This window comes from Rhineura floridana, chromosome 22 (assembly GCF_030035675.1).
Source record: "Rhineura floridana isolate rRhiFlo1 chromosome 22, rRhiFlo1.hap2, whole genome shotgun sequence".
Lineage (NCBI taxonomy): Eukaryota > Metazoa > Chordata > Lepidosauria > Squamata > Rhineuridae > Rhineura > Rhineura floridana.
The window spans coordinates 14,160,841-14,178,710 of NC_084501.1; the positions used below are offsets into that span (position 1 = coordinate 14,160,841).

General features: G+C 44.9%; 2 long non-coding RNA genes across 2 annotated transcripts; one reads left to right on the forward strand and one right to left on the reverse strand.

The window, feature by feature from the left end:
• The first annotated feature begins 5,472 nt into the window (after window positions 1-5,472).
• On the forward strand, window positions 5,473-8,054 carry LOC133374696 (uncharacterized). The gene is made up of 2 exons (XR_009759944.1): window positions 5,473-5,694; window positions 6,750-8,054. It is a non-coding gene; the product is annotated as an uncharacterized LOC133374696 (long non-coding RNA).
• Window positions 8,055-10,340: 2,286 nt separating this feature from the next.
• Window positions 10,341-13,104, reverse strand: LOC133374794 (uncharacterized). The gene is made up of 2 exons (XR_009759976.1): window positions 13,025-13,104; window positions 10,341-12,318 (listed from the first exon to the last, which is right to left on the reverse strand). It is a non-coding gene; the product is annotated as an uncharacterized LOC133374794 (long non-coding RNA).
• Between the last annotated feature and the right edge of the window lie 4,766 nt (window positions 13,105-17,870).

A 17,870-nucleotide genomic window follows, 5' to 3' on the forward strand; every position in this document is an offset into this window, starting at 1 on the left:
TTCACTCAGAGTAGACTCATTGAAATTAATGGACCTAACTTAGTCATGGATGTGAAAGTTGGGCAGTGAAAAAGGCGGATAAGAGAAAAATCAACTCCTTTGAAATGTGTTGCTGGAGGAGAGCTTTGCACATACCGTGGACTGCGAAAAAGACAAATAATTGGGTGTTAGAACAAATTAAACTAATGGACATGACTAATTGCATATTTGCATTTGTAACATGAGTAGGGAACCTGTGGCCCTCCAGCGTTGCTGGACTCCAACTCCCTTAACCCTGGACCATCGGCCACTGGAAGGAGACAGAGTCCAACAACAACAACCAGAGGGCGCCAGTTCCCCGTCCCTGCTTTAAGCAGAGCAATTCATACAGTAGATTGAGGCAATACTTCCCTCTGGTGGCCAGGTGAAGGAAGATCACTCGGTTCACCTTAGGGCGGTTTGTTTCACCGAGGGGCCTGGGATAAAGTCGCATGGAATCCTGAGCAATGAGGTAATGTTTCTGGGGAGAGCCAGTGTCCAAGGCTGATAGGTCAGAAGAGATCCAATGGAGCTAAAACAAAATTGCTGCTGGGGCAAACTTTCCCAGTGTTTGTCAGGAGCCAACTAGCCTCCTTCATTTTATAGGGTGGTTTTCTCCCATGCTCAAATAGCTTCTCTTGCACGATTGCATCAATGCTCACAGAAACCTTCTGTTGAGGTGGGGAAGATTTTTAAGGTCGAGAGGCCACATTCCATTTGTGGAAGCCTCATAACTGTGGTTAACAAAACAGAGTTTTGTATTGTTCTACCAAAAGGTTTCCGCTTCATCAGATGCTAACATTCAAATGCTGCTACCAAGGTGGCAGTTACAGAGGTTTGAGGATGGAATGCTCAGAGGGGCTTCATTTGCAGAAGCTAAGTAGTGGCGGTACTGACCTCCAGGTTCAGGCTATGTAGTGCCAATGTGTCCTGATAATGTATCCAAAAGTTCTCCCTCTAAATCAGTGCCGCTGGATCTGTTGGCATCTCTATAGCTATTATAGAAAAGTCCAACAGGCTGTGGCCCTCAGTGTTGAAATGTTTTGCGACTGGTTGCTCCACTTTTTTGGTCAAGAATGCTGATTTATGGTTTCTGAAGCATGTGTGTAGGTCAGTTGTAGTTTCTCCTACATGTTGGATATGACATCCTAGTCTTTTGCATATGTATATATACACATACAGTTTTGAAAGCAACAAACAGAATTTCACCCAAGCTTGCTCTGGATCCCTGTAAGGATTCTGTTAATCACCTAAAAATATATGCACGTAATTGTGATTAACAAAACAGAGGTTTTTATTTTACTAGCAAAACATTTCGACTTCTGGGTATACCCCCTGGACACATTGGCACCTACCATGTCCCTTTTGGGTGTCAATTATTAATTTCATCCTGCATCTATCACACCTCATGATGTCATTATTGCATGCTATCCTTCCTGGCCTCTGTGGAGAAGAAGCCAGTGTTCATGGTCCTCCCCATCTCCATTTTATCCTCACATCATCCCTGTGAGGTAAGTCAGGCTGAGAGAGAGAGACCGAGAGAGAACGAGAGATTGGCCCAAATTCAGCCAGTAGCTGTTATAGCCCAGTGGGAATTTGAACTCAGGTCTTGCTAGTGGTAATTCGATACTCTAACCACTCTCTCAAGATGTTCTAGGGCCAAGGAGACCATCTTTCAAATCCTCATTAGGCCATGAAGCCCCACTGAGTGACCTTCAGAAAGACTCTTTCTGCCTAACCTACCTCAAAGGGATGTTGTGAGGATAAAAACAGTGATAGGGAAATGGCATATGTACCACTCTTGAATTCCTTGGAGGAAAGGTGGGATTAAATGTTTTAAATAAATACTGAGCTACATGGACCGATGGTCTAACTCAACAGAAGACAGCTTCCTGTGTTCTTGTGTTCGGTCAATGTGAGGATTAATGTGAGGCAGGGAGCAGGTAATCCACCTAAACCTTGGAGAAATGTAGGAAGCTGCCTTTTACAGAATCAGGCCATTTTTCCATCTAGTTCAGTGTCATTTATAGATGGGATCCTCTTGTTGGTGCCTGTTCGTTGAACTGGCAGGTGGTTCCATTCCATGTTTGTTTGTTTTATGCTATCTCTTGCTTTGAGCACTTTGGTAAAGTCAGTTTCAGATTAGCAAAGCAAAGAGCAGGCCGGTCAATTTCATGTTTGCAAAGCAAAGATGCAGGCTCGTCAGTTTCATGTTAGCAAAAATCTGGTGTTGGGAAAAGCTGTGGAAGCTCACAACATTCAGGATTAGTCCGCAAAGATAGCGAGCATGGAAACGAGCAGGAAGTCCAGTGCCAAGTTCAATTGTAGTGAAATTCTCACCCATCCTTAGTGTCATATAGACCAGTGTTCTTCAACCATTGGACTCCAAAGTCCATCACTCCCAGCCAGGGATGATGGGAGGTGTTAGTCCAAGGTTGAAGAACACTAGAACAACTGGCACTGGTTCTCCAGGGTTTCAGATGTGCCGGAGGTTGAACCAGGGACCTTTTGCATGCAAGGCAGATGCTCAGCCATGACATTTCTCCAAGAAAGATCCCAGTCGTCATGGTTCTGGATAAAGGGCTGATTTAAACAGGAAGCTGCTTTGTACCAAGTCAGACCATTGGTCTATCTAGTTCTGTATTGTTGACACTGATTGGCAGTGGCTCTCCAGAGTTTCAGACTGGAGATGCTGACGGGGATTGAACCTGGGACCTTCTGCATGCAAAGGAGATGATCTACCACTGAGCTAAGGGCCTTCCTTCAAAAATAAAGGGACATAGGAAGGTGCTTTATGCTATGTCAGGCCCTTGGTCTATCTAGCTCAGTATTTGTCTACACCACATCGCCTCTCCAAGTTTCAGGAAGGGAACATCCACAAATGCCTCATACATATCGGCCAAGGAAACTCTCTTTTGTAGCTGACACTGTCAAAGTAGAAATGAAAAGCAGGACAACTCATGTCAGAGCTGGCTGAACTGCAGACTCGCCTCAGGAAACTCCGTAGAATTGTTTTGCTTTGCAGATTTAAAGAGGAGTTCCTGTCCAGGCTTACATTAAAACAGAGCATCTCCCTGGGGTGGATCTGTGCTGCAGATGTGCACTTGATTTGTTCCCCCCCCCAGTATGGAGGATAAGATTATAATGAGAGTGATCAAAATGCCACTGGTATGCATAAGCTGTTTATAGCAGGAAGATTGCATTTTATTCGTATTGAAATAATATCACAGGCAGGCAATATCTGGAGAGTTGTGCATTATTCTGTGATGCAGGGTGTGTGTAGAGTCAAGGAAGTCATTGCTTCTGGGTTGGGTCAAGTGGAGTAATGGCACCAAGTGTTATAATTGGGCTCCTACTGGGAGGGGCGAGATATAAATCTAATGAATAAATGAATGGATGGATGGATGGATGGATGGACGGACGGATGGACGGACTGATGGACAGATGGATGGATGGGAGGTGTGTGGGGGCACCCAGATATTTGCTCCAGTGAGCTGATAATGAGCCGAAACTAAATCCCTCGTGGCGTTTAGGCGTTGCTCATCATGGGCTCACCATTGTAGACAAAAGCTCACTGTTCCCAAATGTATCCTTGTGGTGGAGGAGATGCCATCAAGCAGGCCCTGTGTCACAGGTGGCCGGGTCTTAAACTGGGTTTTTCACAGCCCAAGGGCCACCTTCTCTTCTGGACCATCTTCCGAGGGCCATGTGTCAGTGGTGGGCGTGGCCAGTGGCAAAAGTGGCCAGAGCAACCCATGTAATTCTTTTCCCTTGGCATGCTGGGCTAGTTTCTACACACACTTGCACACACCCCTCTCCATCCAGGTGAGCAACAGGCATTATCAGAGTCCGAGGACACCTTCCACCCAAGCAATATTATTCAGCATGTGAAGTGGGGCCAGTGAGGCGTATGTCCTGGGGAGAGTTCCAAGGGCAGCACCGAGAGGACAGAAGGGCCACATTTGGTGTTAGGACATGGGTTGCTAATGGTCGGCCAGTGGTGGTTTTCAATTCCTTCTCCCTTATCGTATTGAATCAGGGGAAAAAAAGGGGGAACACCATTCTCCATTCTTCCTGATAACAAGAGAGGGCTTGTGAGAAGATGTCCTTACGGTTGGACCTCCTTGGCTCTCTTGGAGAACTCTTGAGGGGAGGGGAACTTTCCCCAAGAATTCTCCTAGAAAGCTCAAAGGAACCAAGCAAACTGCAAACTACTGACTCTCTGTCTCACACACAGAGGAGGCTGGTCACTTAGGGCAAAGGGGGCACCGCCCCACCAACTGGCATCAGCCATCCCCCACAGGACATTCTCTTTACCTATAACTAGTCTAGGGGGTAGCTTCTTCCCCCTTAGTCTCAGAGTTTCCCTTGTAAAACTCAGTGAGGAAGAGGAGAAAACCGGCATGTTTAATTTAATTTAATTTAATTTAATTTATTGGATTTCTTAGTCGCCCACCTGGCTGGCCATCCAGCCACTCTGGGCGATGTACAAAATGAACAACGTAACACAAAATGACACGCCAATACAATAACAGTTGTCTCTGCCTGTCACTGGCCCCAATTCCATCAACTGTTGGCTTTCCTGCCTTCCAACACTTCACTTGCAACCCCCCCTCCCCATACACACACCAGTCGTTGGAAAGTCCATTTTTAAGAAGGAATTAGTTATGTTCATTTTTAAGAAGGAATTCATTCCAGTTCAAGTATGCCCTCTCCAAAAAGAGACTCATTCTGTTTCAGTTCAACTCGCCGGGCATTCTTGCTGTACTCATCATTTTTTTCCTCCAGCTTTCAGAATTTTCCAAGCTGAAGTTTTACAATTTTATGAGGATTTTACAACATGCTTAAGCAAACATCAAACACGCACACATGTGGCATAAACAATTGTTGTATTCATTTCCCCCAACAATTACGATCTTCAAGCTTAAACAACAGCATCACTTTTCAGAACAGTAAGAATGGTGAAAAGCACTGGCGCAATTAAACACAGGGATATGTGCAAGGAAACCCACGCACCCACACCCACATCCACATGCATTATATATGTATATATAATTGGATTAAAATTTAAAAAATACATTGAATTAAAAATTGCCCAAAGTTCCACCACAATAGGAACTTAATTCATGCTCAGTTCACCTGGAAATTACATGCACTACTTTCAAGGTGTAATTCAGGGATCTTTGAATTAATTCAGTGAATCAGTTAATCTGAATTAATTCATGCCAAGCACTGATAAATATACACACATGTTTATTAGTAACAGGGAACAAAATCAATCCACCATCAGCTCAGACCTCAAATTTGGCCCAAAGGAAAAAAAAAGATTTTGCATCTAATAATGATGACATTAATTATTGTATAATTATAATAAATAATCATATACCTTTGAGGCCTGTGACTCTCAAAAGCCTGACTTCTCCAGAGAGATTGGCTTGACATTTCCATATTCATCAGTCCCAGAGGGCTGCAAATGCATTATGCAAAGGGGTGAGATGAATCTGACAGGTTCAGGTGACTAAAAGATAATGAGCCCTCCAGTCTGCCCTACTCTGCATCCCTTGGCATTTAATTCCTAGGAGGCAAGCCTCCAGGATTCCTATAAAAGAGATCTCCTTTCAGTTGCCTTCAATCACCTTGGCTTCTTTTATCTCCAGTGCAGTTCAGCTGAAGAAGGTAAGTCATGGTCTTTTGGGAAAACCAATTCTGCTGCTGAGATGAAACTGCTGTGCCACAGGACAGAGAAGAGAGACCTGGTGCTGTCCAAGATGCTGTTGAACTCCAGTTCCCATGAGCGCCAGCCAATATGGCCAATGGTCAGGGATGATGGAAGCTGGAGTCCAATCGACAGCTGAAGGACACCAGCTTATGCAGGGCTAAGCAAAGACTTCTGTGTTATTTCAAAAGCAGGGGTGGGGAATCTGTGGCCCTTTGGAGGTTGCTGGACAGCATCTCCCATGAGCTCCAAACAACACGGCCAATGGTCAGGGGTGATGGGAGTTGGACATCTGAAGGGGGCAGGTTTGCTGTCCCTGTAACAGAATTACATGATTGAATGATATATTACCCTTGTTTGCCAAATCCCTCGGGGATCCATGGCACCTCCTAATCTTCTGATCCACCAGTCCTGTCACACAGAGTCTTCATCCCACCAGTGGCAAAAATAAAGATGCTCATTTAGGACAGGTGCAGGTGTATTTTGGCCCTCCGGCTTAGGAATGGAAGACAAATTTGATTCAGTTTGCATCTCAAGCCGAACCGATCAAATTTGCACTTTCTGAAAAACGAGGAGACCGGAAGCACAGCTGTCCTCTGAAATGTGCACTTACAGGAATTTTGCAATGCAGTTTTTCAGCCGAGCATGGTTTACAGAAACGCATGTATTAGGAGAAAGTGTACACAAAATGAATATATTGGGGGCAAAAAGCATACAAAAAAAATTGCATTATATTAGGATAAATTGCTTGCTGGAGACCACTAGAGGGGAGTGTTCTAGTTGGCCACTGTGAGAACAGGGTGTTGGACTAGATCTGCCACTGGCCTGATCCAGGGGGACTCTTTCGATGTCCTTCCTAGTTGCTGGGAATCCCAGGTGGGGAGAGTGCTGCCGTTGCACTCAGGTCCTGCTTGTGAGATCCCCATCATGGCAGTCTGGCTGGCTACTAGGTGGGGCACTGGTGAAGATCTTCGGTCCTTAACAAAATGCATTTTTTCTCACCTTTCTTTTCAAGTGTTGCCTAATCCCAGAAGGATGTCCTGCCCGAATCAGCAGCAGAAGCAGCAGAGCTCCGTGCCCCCCTGTAGTAAACAATGCCCCCTGAAACAGAACCCTCAAACATGCCCCCTGAAACAGAACCCTCAAACATGCCCCAACAAGCCCAGCTGTGGCGGGAAGCCCCTCTGTTCTGCTGGGAAGCCCCTTTGTTCTAGGTCCAAGCAGACCCCTTGCCAAGAGGAGCAGGGCAGCAAGTAGTCTGGCTACTAATAGAGACCTCTCCATTGGCTGCAGGATCAAACGCCCAGCCATTATTTGCTTGCCAAATCAGTGCCCGCTTATCCCTGAGATGCCTCAGTGCTTGCTTTGCTAGTCCCCTCCTTCTGGTGCTTTTCCTTTCCCTACCTCCTCTGCTTGCCCAATGGCTTGTAGCCACGAATGCTACGTTCTCCCTCCACTGTTGGAGGCAGTGTGTCTCTGAAGACCAGTTGCTGGGAACTGCAGGTGGAGAGAGTTATGGTTGAGCTCAGGTCCTGCTTTGAGGCTTCCCAGAGGCATCTGGTTGACCACTGTGAGAACAGAAAGCTGCACTTCTCTGTGTTTTGCGATGCAGTACTCTTAGGGATTAATGTTTACAAAACAATGCGTGCCTTAGGGGAAATTGTTGCTAAAAATGCCTATGTATTAGTGAAAGTAATATAAGGTTTGGGGAGGTTGCGTGCAAAAAAAAAGTCTATATGTTGCAAGATTGCATGCAAATATGTGTCTATTAGGATAAATTTGCATTTGAATGCTAATGAATTTTCATGAAGACTTAACAAAGATATCAAACTGATGCACAAATGTAGAGATCTGAACTTAAAATTGAAGCAGAAATGAGGAACAGAGAGAAACCAAATTTGAGAAATTGGTCCGTCCTGATCCCGTACCCACTTACCTGGGAGTGAGCCCCCTGCTGAGCTCAGAGGGATGCACTTTCAAGCAACCATGCGTACGTTCGTGCCATTGGCCAACAGCAGTGGGGGAATCTTCATGATCAAGAAGCTCATCCAAGTGCCGCCAGCGTCTTCCTTGCCCCGACACACTCCCCTTGTGCATTGCCATGCGGACGATGTGTGGATCCTCGCCTGCCTTCTCACAGCTCTGTTGATGGTTCAGCGATGTGGACACAATCGCAGGGATCTAGTTTTACTCTGAGGCAACCTTGTAGCCAACTGATCTCTCTGTCTTTTTTAAACATCAGCCTGATGCTTAATTGAATGTCCCCTTTTATTTATTCTCCCCCGTGCTTTGCTACAATAAACATTTGCAATTCATCACACTGATATGACCATTGGTGTTTCCTTGAGACTGTGAAGAGTTTCTGGGGTACTGTGGGTGAAGCCTTAGGCCAGGCGTGAGGAAACTCAGGCCCAGAGGCAAAAATATGTGGCCCTCCAAGTCTCTGCACCTGGCCCTTGGAGCTCTCCCTCAGGCGTGTCCCTTCCTCACTCTTAGCCCCTCTTTCCTCTTCCTCTGCTTTGCACCTTCTGTGAGCATCTTGGCCCAGGAGGAACATGCCTTTGAACTCTGATCACGCCTCTTGCCGGCCAGAATGGAGGACAGAGAAGGGGTGTGCGAGAATGCATGAAGAAACTAGCACACTGTGACTTGTACATTTGTACTTTGCAGAGGTAAAAACTCACATTGGTTGCTCTGCCCACTTTTGCCTCTGGCCCCATCCACCACAGGCACGTGGCCCCTGGAAAGTTGCCCAGAAGGGAATGTGGCCCTCAGGCTGAAAAAAGCCTCCCCATCTCTGTCATGGACTGATACGCTTGCGTTCCATGGTTAGAGTGGTTTTCCTCTTAAGCGCCTGATGGACCTACATCAGTTGATTCAGGGAGGGGGGACCTTTGGACCTCTGGGTGTTGCTGAATGGCGACTCCCATCATCCCTGGCCATTGACCATCCTTGTTGAGGCTGATGGCAGTTGTCATTCATCAACAACTGGAGGACCAAAGGTCCCTCACACCTACTATAGTGGAAGGATGGATAGATTTATTGCCAGTAGTCAGTCCTTATTTGGCTATTTCGGGATCCAACCCCCCCCCCACCAAGAGCCCACCTCTACAGATTTTTTTTCTGAATCCTGCAAAACATTTGGGTCCCCCCCCCCAAAAAAAGCTTGCTGGTTCCTCCTTCATCATAGATGGTGCAATGCTGACTATGTAAGGCCCAGCCCTCAGAGAACTGAGTTTTCTCATAGTACGTCATGAAGGTGTACACCACAAAGAAGAAAGGTATTTAACTTCATGAAGTTTCCTAAGAACACCTCATTAATTCTTCTTCATCATCTTTTTTATTTTTATTTTTAAGGAATGTGCCAACAGCGCGAGAACGAGGTCACACCTGCCATTTATATTCCGGTAGTGCAATGTCTCCAGGTGGTGATATGAACATATATCCCTGTTCAGCAGGACCACATTTTCTATTGTGCAAAGCTCTTTCTAATGTGAGGTCTTGGTGGAGCGAAACCTGCCTGAAACCAAACCATACATTTAAAGCGCACGGCTTCTCCCAAAGATCTATCCTTCAGAAACTACAGTTTGCAAGATTCTTTGTGCTTTAAATGCTCTTTAAATGTGTGGTGTGGATGTGAGCAGAGCTACAGTTACCAGCAACCCTTATAAAACTTATAAAACTACAGTTCCCAGGATTCCTTGAAGGAAGCCATATGCTTTTAATGACCGAACTTCACTAGATTCTATTTTCATATGACCGAACTTCATTAGATTCTACTTTGTGGAGAAATGGATAGGGGGAGGGTTGGGTGAGAAATTCAGTTTGCATTCCAAGCCAAATCTATCAAGTTTGGTCTTTCTGAAACAATATGAGAACCGAAACACAGCCACCCGTCAAAATTCGCACTTATTCAGATTTTGCAATGCAGTTCGCCACCATACCACGTTTACCGAAATGCATACATTAGGGGAAAGCATGCATGACAAGTGAATATGTGAGTGAAAAATAACATACAGAAATGCATTACATGATGAGGAACGGCTTGCGAAAATGCTTACATTAGTCAAAACGGCCTATGAATATGTGTTTATTAGGAGAAACGTGACACTAGAATGCTGGAGAATTTTCATGAGGATTAAAAAAAAAATAACGCAAATTGCTGCAGGAATGTGGAGAACTGAATTTAAGATTAGGAACGTGAGAAACTGAGAGAACCGAAATGGACAGAACTAGATAGAGAAGTTTTTCTATCCCGGTCTCATACTACTGGAACCCAAAGGGTCCATCCAGTGACGTTGAATGTTGGAAGATTTGGGACAGACAAGAGAAAGTACTTCTCTTCCTCTGTTCCCAAGTGTGTTGCGGGGAAGGGCTATAGCTCAGTGGTAGAGGATCTGCCTACCAAGCAGAAGGTCCCAGGTTCAACCCCAATCATCTCCAGGAAGAGCTGAATGCCAGTCAGTGTGGACAATACTGAGCTAGATGGACCAACATAAAGCCACTTCCAGTGCACCCCTGCGTTGCAAGCCACCCTGTGCCTCCATCTGGAGGAAGGGTAGGGTATCAAAAACTTTCAAGTAAATAAATTGCTGGAGGCAGGACATGCGAGGAAACACAGGTTTTATTGATGTACACAGATTTAAGAATAGAGGCCTGGCTATTACTCTACTGATGGATTCAGGAGAGGTAACAAACAGCATTGCTCTCTGACAGAAGCAATCCCTCACCAGGATTCAGAAGAGGTAAGGAATGGTTTGTCTTTTTTTCTTTCTCGGACAGAATAAGAACGCATTCACACTATACATTTATTCTGCTACTATTCCACTTTAAACAGTCATGGCTTCCCTGAAAGAATTCTGGGAAGGGTAGTACGTGAAGGGTGCTGAGGGTTGCTAGGAGATCCCTATTCTCCTCACAGAGGTATAATTCCCTGAGGGGTTTTAATAACCAGTCCTTCTTCTGAGAGAACTCTGGGAATTGCAGGTCTGTGAGAGGAATAAGGCTTTCCAAACAGCTCTGTTCACAAGCTACACTTTCCAGGATTCTTTGGGGGAAACATGACTGTTTAAAGGGGAATAAGAGTGGAATAAATATTCAGTGTGAACGTGGTGTGTGCGATCTATCACCAGCAAAATTGTATGTCAAGCTGAACAACCACCAGGCGAGGGCTTTCTCAAGCTTTCCGGCTCCAAGGCAAAAATGTTTGAAATCCCCCCCCCTCCCCAATGAATTGCAATCCTGAAATTTTGCCAACTTTTAATTTTTTTGTTTTAGGCACTATTTTATTTTAGCCAATTGACCTGGTTTTTAGTATGACAGAGGTTGCACGAAAAAGCTGACTGCCATACACTGACCTTTGGGGGGTTGCTGGTGGAAGGCAATAGTAAACCCCCTCTGAATACCGCTTACCATGAAAACCCTATTCATAGGGTCGCCATAAGTCAGAATCGACTTGAAGGCAGGCCATTTCCATTTTAATTCATGGACATTGGATTGCATCCAGTGTTAGTCCTACTTAGAAGAGCCCCATTGACTTTTGTGAATGTGACTAATTTAGGTCCATTATTTCCAATTGGTCTATTCTGAGTAGAACCTAATTGGATGCAACCTATTAAATTTAGACTCACAATTAGCAGTCCGTGCCTTTCCTTCTTATAGGTTGCGGATACATTCTGGCACACTTGAGCACTGAACTAAATCTCAATGTGAAAAAAAGAAGAGAGGAATCCTGATGCAATTGCACAATCACATCAGAATTCCTTTTTTAGCACTGAGATGCAATTGGTGTACAGGTATGCTGGAGCACATCAGTAGCCTTTAAGGAGGAGAGACATGAACTCAAAACTGCAGCAAGCACATACCACTTCTAAGATTAAAATCTGAGTATTTCTAAGTTAAACTGGAAGGCCAACAGTGGGAATGCTTGAAAGAGAAAACCTAGGGAATAATACTGGAACAGAAGGGGGAAAACATGCCAACCTTAATAGTCATCATCACAGATATCCAGATAGTCACAAGACCATGGCTGCCCACACTGAGGGCAGCATGGATATCTACAGATGGGATAGCAGGGGCCCTGACTTAGAGGGTACTGACAGCCTGGTTAGAAACATGGCCTGAGGTACACACACTGAGGATAGAAGGGTTGCACACACTGAGGCTGACATGGATTCACATATATAGGGCAGCATAGAGAGATGCATTGGGGCAAGCACAGATGTCTGTAGACAGGGCGCCACGGAGGGTATATGCACTGTGGTCTGGTTTAGATAGGGCAGCATTTAGAAAGGTATATGCTGACAGACTGAGGACCATAGATAGGCCTGCAGGGGCTCTGACATCAAGGACGATATGGCTTCATGCAGGGGTCACGATATTTAGAAAGATATACATGGATGGACTGGCCATAGGATGGCTTGATGCAGAAAGGAGCTTTGGTGGGTAGGCATTCCGGGCTCTGCTTGATCAAGACAATGGTGCCATTTTCCAGGAGGATGGGACCGGATACATCCACAAGTTCTGGATATGGCTGATGGAAATTCATCTTGTTATACTGGGGTGCTGCTGATGGTGAAAAGAACCTGGAAAGAGGAAGTAGCTTAGTTCTGAAGATCAATGAAAGCATTCTGTACGCAACCAGGCTTTAAAGCAATAATTTGCAAATCAAATAATCCCTCAATTTACCCAATGTTTCTTCAAAAGCAAATCCCATTGTGTTCAGGCGGGCCTACTCCTAGGAAAGTCTCTGCAAGTTTGCAGCCTTACAGCACAATCCTGTAATGTCTACTCAGAAGTAAGCCTCATTGAGTGCAGTGGGATTTATTTCCAGGTGAATGCATATTTATTTATTTAACAAAATTTATGCACCATATGAGTACAATCAAACCTCTAAGTGGTTTACAAGGAATATTAAAATTACCAGCAGTTAAAAACAAGTAATTAAAACATTTAAAACAGAATTAAGATTAACAGTAGACTAAAAAGAGATTAAAAGACGTCAACATCTGTATGTCTAGACTGGCTTCCCTAAACAGAAAGGTTATAGAGCAGGTGCCAAGAAGATTCTAGCAAGGGAGCGCAGTAGAAGCCAGACTGGAGAGCGTGGTGGGCTATAATTCTTAACAAAGACACCAACAAACACACACTTCCCTCTGCACAATCATAATGACGGGCATTTTTAGCTCATCACGAAATAAATCTCCCATATTCTTCCATGTCTCCAAACAGCTCACACACAGGCTATAGGGAGACCAGAACTGACCTCTGAGCAGCTAAATAGCAACTTACCGTCTGTTCCTTCTCCAATAGATGACAACAGTTTAAGTTCATCAGGTTAAGGATCACTGGGTATGAAGACCTTATATACTGTTTGCAAGGCTTCCCGTGATGCCATGCTACACGGGAAAATAATCGTGTCCAACCCAGCATGGTTTCCTGCAATTCTCTCCCCAGCTTATCATTAAAAAAAAAACACCGCTTCTTCTGCTGTCAAATTAGGAAACTCATTCCCCTGACTCTGAAGTGGAAAAAACAGTTTATCTCATTGCCTTATTAACCTGCTATTATGTTTAACTTATTGTGTCTGAACAAAAAATGACATTCTGGAATTTGCTGGAAGGACAGTTTTTCCTCACATTCCATGCCATTGAGCACAAATATCTGAATGAGGACCAACCCCTCCCTGAGTCATTTTGTCATAGGAAGGGCCATGGCTCAGGGGGTGGAAGGTTACCAGGGAGGCTGAAGTGGGATGGAATTACCTGCTCATCTCATCTCTAGGCTGCATCATGGGAAGCTGCCTTAAACCGAGTCAGACCCTTTGGTCCAGTGTATTGTCTACACTGACTGGCAGCAGCTCTCCAGGTTTTCAGATGGAGATCTCTCCCAGCCCTGCCTAGAGATGCCAAGGACTGAACCTGGAACTTTTTGAATCAAGGAATATGCTCTGCCACTCGGGGTGGGAAAGAAATTCAGTTCAGTTCACATTTAAAGGAGACTCTACCAAATCTGCAAATTTCCTGAAACAATAAAATGGAAATGGACTGCCTTCCAGTCAATTCCGACTTATGGCAACCTGGTTTTCATGGTAAGGGGTATTCAGAGGGGGTTCACCATTGCCTTCCTCCAAGGCTGAGAGGCAGTGACCGGCCCAAGGTCACCCAGTGAGCTTCATGGCTGTGTGGGGATTTGAACGCTGGTCTCCCAGGTCATAGTCCAACAGTCTAACCACTACACCACAATACATATACTGAAACACAGCTAACCTTCGGAATTCATACTTCCCTGAATTTTGTATGTTATTTTCATAAATATATTCATTTGATTCACATTTTCCCATTTGTCTGATTACAGGCGGCCGCTGTAGAGATCACATCACTCCTGTGTTGAAGGAGTTACATTGGTTACCGGTTGTGTACCGAGCCCAATTCAAGGTGTTGGCCTTAACCTTTAAAACCCTATACAGTTGTGGCCCAGCTTATCTGAAGGAGCGCCTCCAGCATCGACAGGGATGCCGCTCAACAAGATCAGCCTCAGAAGACCTTCTCTGGATCCCACCAGTCAAAACAGCTAGACTGGTGAGGACTCGAGAGAGGGCCTTCTCAATTGTGGCCTCCACCCTATGGAATTCTCTCCCAAATGATCTACGCCATGCCCCGTCTATAATGAGCTTCTGCAGGACCCTGAAGACTTGGTTTTTTAAGCAGGCTTTTGGAACGGGCTAGTTTTACTGTGTTCTTAAACTTTTAACTGTTTTATATACTATTTTAACGTGTACGTCGCCCAGAGTGGCTGGCCAACCAGCCAGATGGGTGACTAACAAATCTCATAATAAATAAATAAATAAATTAATTTGTATATGCATTTTGTAAACATTGTTTGGATGGTGAACGGCATCTCAAAATTCAAACAAGTGTGAATTTTGAAGGATGGCCTTTTATCAGTTCCCATATTGTTTTCAAAAGTGTGAATTTGATACATTTGGCTGTAAATGCAAACTGAATTGAATTTCTCCTCCTTTCCTACTTGTTGTATGTTCTTCCCAGTGACTCCTAATTCAAACTCTGGTTGCAATACGTTGGTTTGGCTTGTTGTCTTTCCATCCAAACACACTCCTTTTTTTTAACCTTCTGGCGTGCCGTCAAAAGTAGATATTAGCATCTGATTTAATTTTTTTAAGTGCTTTGATTACTGTGTTGATACCCTGCCTTTGGGGACAGGGTGTTTTTTTTAACAAAATAATAATCTCAGAAATTAAACTCTTATTTCAACATAGGGAATGTCCCCTTAAGGTCTAATTCTCACAGACAGCAGATGATGAGGCAAACTTGTTTGTGGTTTTGTACCACTTAAAGCTGCAGGTGAGGTGATGATGTGTCGGGATGCTGTTTTTCCACCAGGGGAAAGAATCTACAGCTAGAAATCTCGCATGTCAGGGAGAAGCTAGGCTAGGATCCTTTTCTCTGCTAGGTTTCTATGTACAGTGAGAAGCACTCAGTCATGTTAAATCTTCTCCCTCCTCCATGTGAAGTATTAAGGGGTACAAGAGATGCATGTTTATGGCTCAGTTTGCTGTTTCTGACTGCAGTGTGTTGGTCATATCGAAGGCTGCAATCCTAACCCCACTTGCCTGGAAATAAGTCTCATGGAACTCAAGGGGACTTACTTCTGGGTAGGCATGGTCAGGATTGAAGCCTTAGGGTTGCACTCAACTCATTCCTACTCAGAATAAACCCAATGAAATTAATGAACCTAAGGCAGTCATGTTCATTAACGGGTCTACTTTGAGTAGGACTGGTGTTGAATACTTTTAGGTAGGCTGATGGAGGAAACTAGAAGGAAAGAAGGGAAAAGGTACTTGGGTATTCAAGAATTTAGGATATCTGTCTGTCTGTCTGTCTGTCTGTCTGTCTGTCTGTCTGTCTGTCTGTCTATCTATCTATCCATCTATCCATCTATCTATCTAATCTTCTAACTGCAAAAGCCAGTGGCTATCCATCCATCCATCCATCCATCCATCCATCCATCCATCCATCCATCCATCCATCCATCCATCCATCCATCCATCCATCCATCCATCCATCCATCCATCCATCCATCCATCCATCCATCCATCCATCCATCCATCCATCCATCCATCCATCCATCCATCCATCTCCATACATATTATATTTTTCTTAGGCTGCCTCATGCTGTAATCCTACAATAACAGCTTTCTAAATGTTTTGGGGTCATGGCAGTGGCAGCAGGTGAGGAGAGGTAGGCTGGCAAGTGGGTGAGGGAAGGAGGGAGATGGGCTGGGCTAGGCAGTGGCAGCAGTGGGGGAAGTCAGAGGCAGGGGAGGAGATAATGGGGGAGAAGGTGGTGGTGGTGGAATTATGAAGAGAAGGAGGCAAGTGAGGAAGCAGTGGAGGAGATGACAGTGGTGGAGGGGGTCTAGGCAAGCTGTGCATGTTGTGGAGGAATAGGTGAGGCAGGGCGAGGCTTGGTGAGTCCCTGAGGAGCATGAATGGGCCAACAGCAGCCACCATGCACCAACACCTGGAGACCCTGGGGGGGACTGGTGAGGAGAGGACTGCTTGGGGTTTCCTGGGTTCCTGTTCCTGGGGTTAGGTGGTGGAGTTGGTGTGCAAAGCATGCAGGGGTGGTAGCCCCTAGTGTGTCTGTCCATGTCTGCATGTGTCAGTGGCCAGCCAGATGCCCCAATGGGAAGCCGAAAAGCAGGACCTGAGCACAAGAGTTGTCTCCCCTCTTGTGGTTTCTAGTAGTCTGAGCATATAACACCTGTTGTAGCCCATTTGCACTGGCTTCCAATATGCTTCCGGGCCAGATTCAAAGTGTTGGTACTTACCTATAAAGCCTTATACGGCGCGGGACCACGATATCTGTCGGAATGCCTCTCCCGATATGAACCGGCCCGTACACTACGGTCTACTACGAAGGCCCTCCTCCGGGTTCCGACTCATAGGGAAGCCCGGAGAGTGGTGACAAGATCTAGGGCCTTCTCAGTGGTGGCCCCCGAACTATGGAATGGTCTCCCCGAGGAGGTGCGCCTGGCGCCGACACTATCATCTTTTCGGCGCCAGGTTAAAACCTTTCTCTTCTCTGAGGCATTTTAATTCCTGTTAATTCTAAATTATTATATTTTGATTTTAGACTGTACAGTTTTGTGTACAGTTTTCTGTTATTTTTATTGCATTTTTAATGTTCACCGCCCAGAGAGCTGTTGCTAGTCGGGCGGTATATAAGCTTAATTAAATAAATAAAATAAAATAAAATAAATAAAATAGAAGCATACTGCCTTTGACCATGAAGGCACAATATATCCATTGTGGCTAACAGCCATTATAGCCTTATCCTCCGTGCAATGTTTAAATGTATGATGTAATCTAGACACAGAAGTCTGGGAAAGATGAGGGTGAGGCAGGAAACTGGCTGAACATCACATGAGAACACAGGGCGAAAAGCCTTGAGGCGTACTATGTCACAGGCAGTTGAAACTCATCTTCTGTTTAGATGGATGTACTTTGTCCTTGAATGTTTCTACAAGTTTAAGTAGCACAGAGGGTGTGAGCCATATCACGGGGATAACCAATTAAACCACTGCCAAGGATGCTGATCCCCAAAGATCAATAAAATAACTGGCAAAGAGGACTGGTTTCTTGGTTTTCACATGAATATTTATACTGAATGCGTTGGTGGCTTCCTCAAGCCTTATGTGTCAATAGGTACATTCCAGTGATGTTTTCTGTGAAGGCCACATTGCTGCTGCTAAGAAACATAAAAAAAAAAAAAACCTGGCATGCTGGTGGCATTTTTTTAGGATTTAGGAGCATCTGAAGCTGAGTTATACCAAGTCTCATCATTGGTCCATTCAGCTCAGTGTTGTTGACACTGGGTGGCAGCAGCTCCCCAGGGTTTCAGACAGGGGTCTCTCCCAGCCCTAACTGGAGATGCCAAAGACTGAATCTAAGATCTTTTGGAAGCAAAGCAAGTGTTCTGTCACTGAGTTATTGCCTTCCCTCTAAAAATAAGATAAGATTCCAGTCCTCATATTTACAAATAAAGGCCTCATTTAAATAAGAATATGTCTCATATTGATTCAGTTTCTGTTTCCCTCCATTTCCTGTTTTTC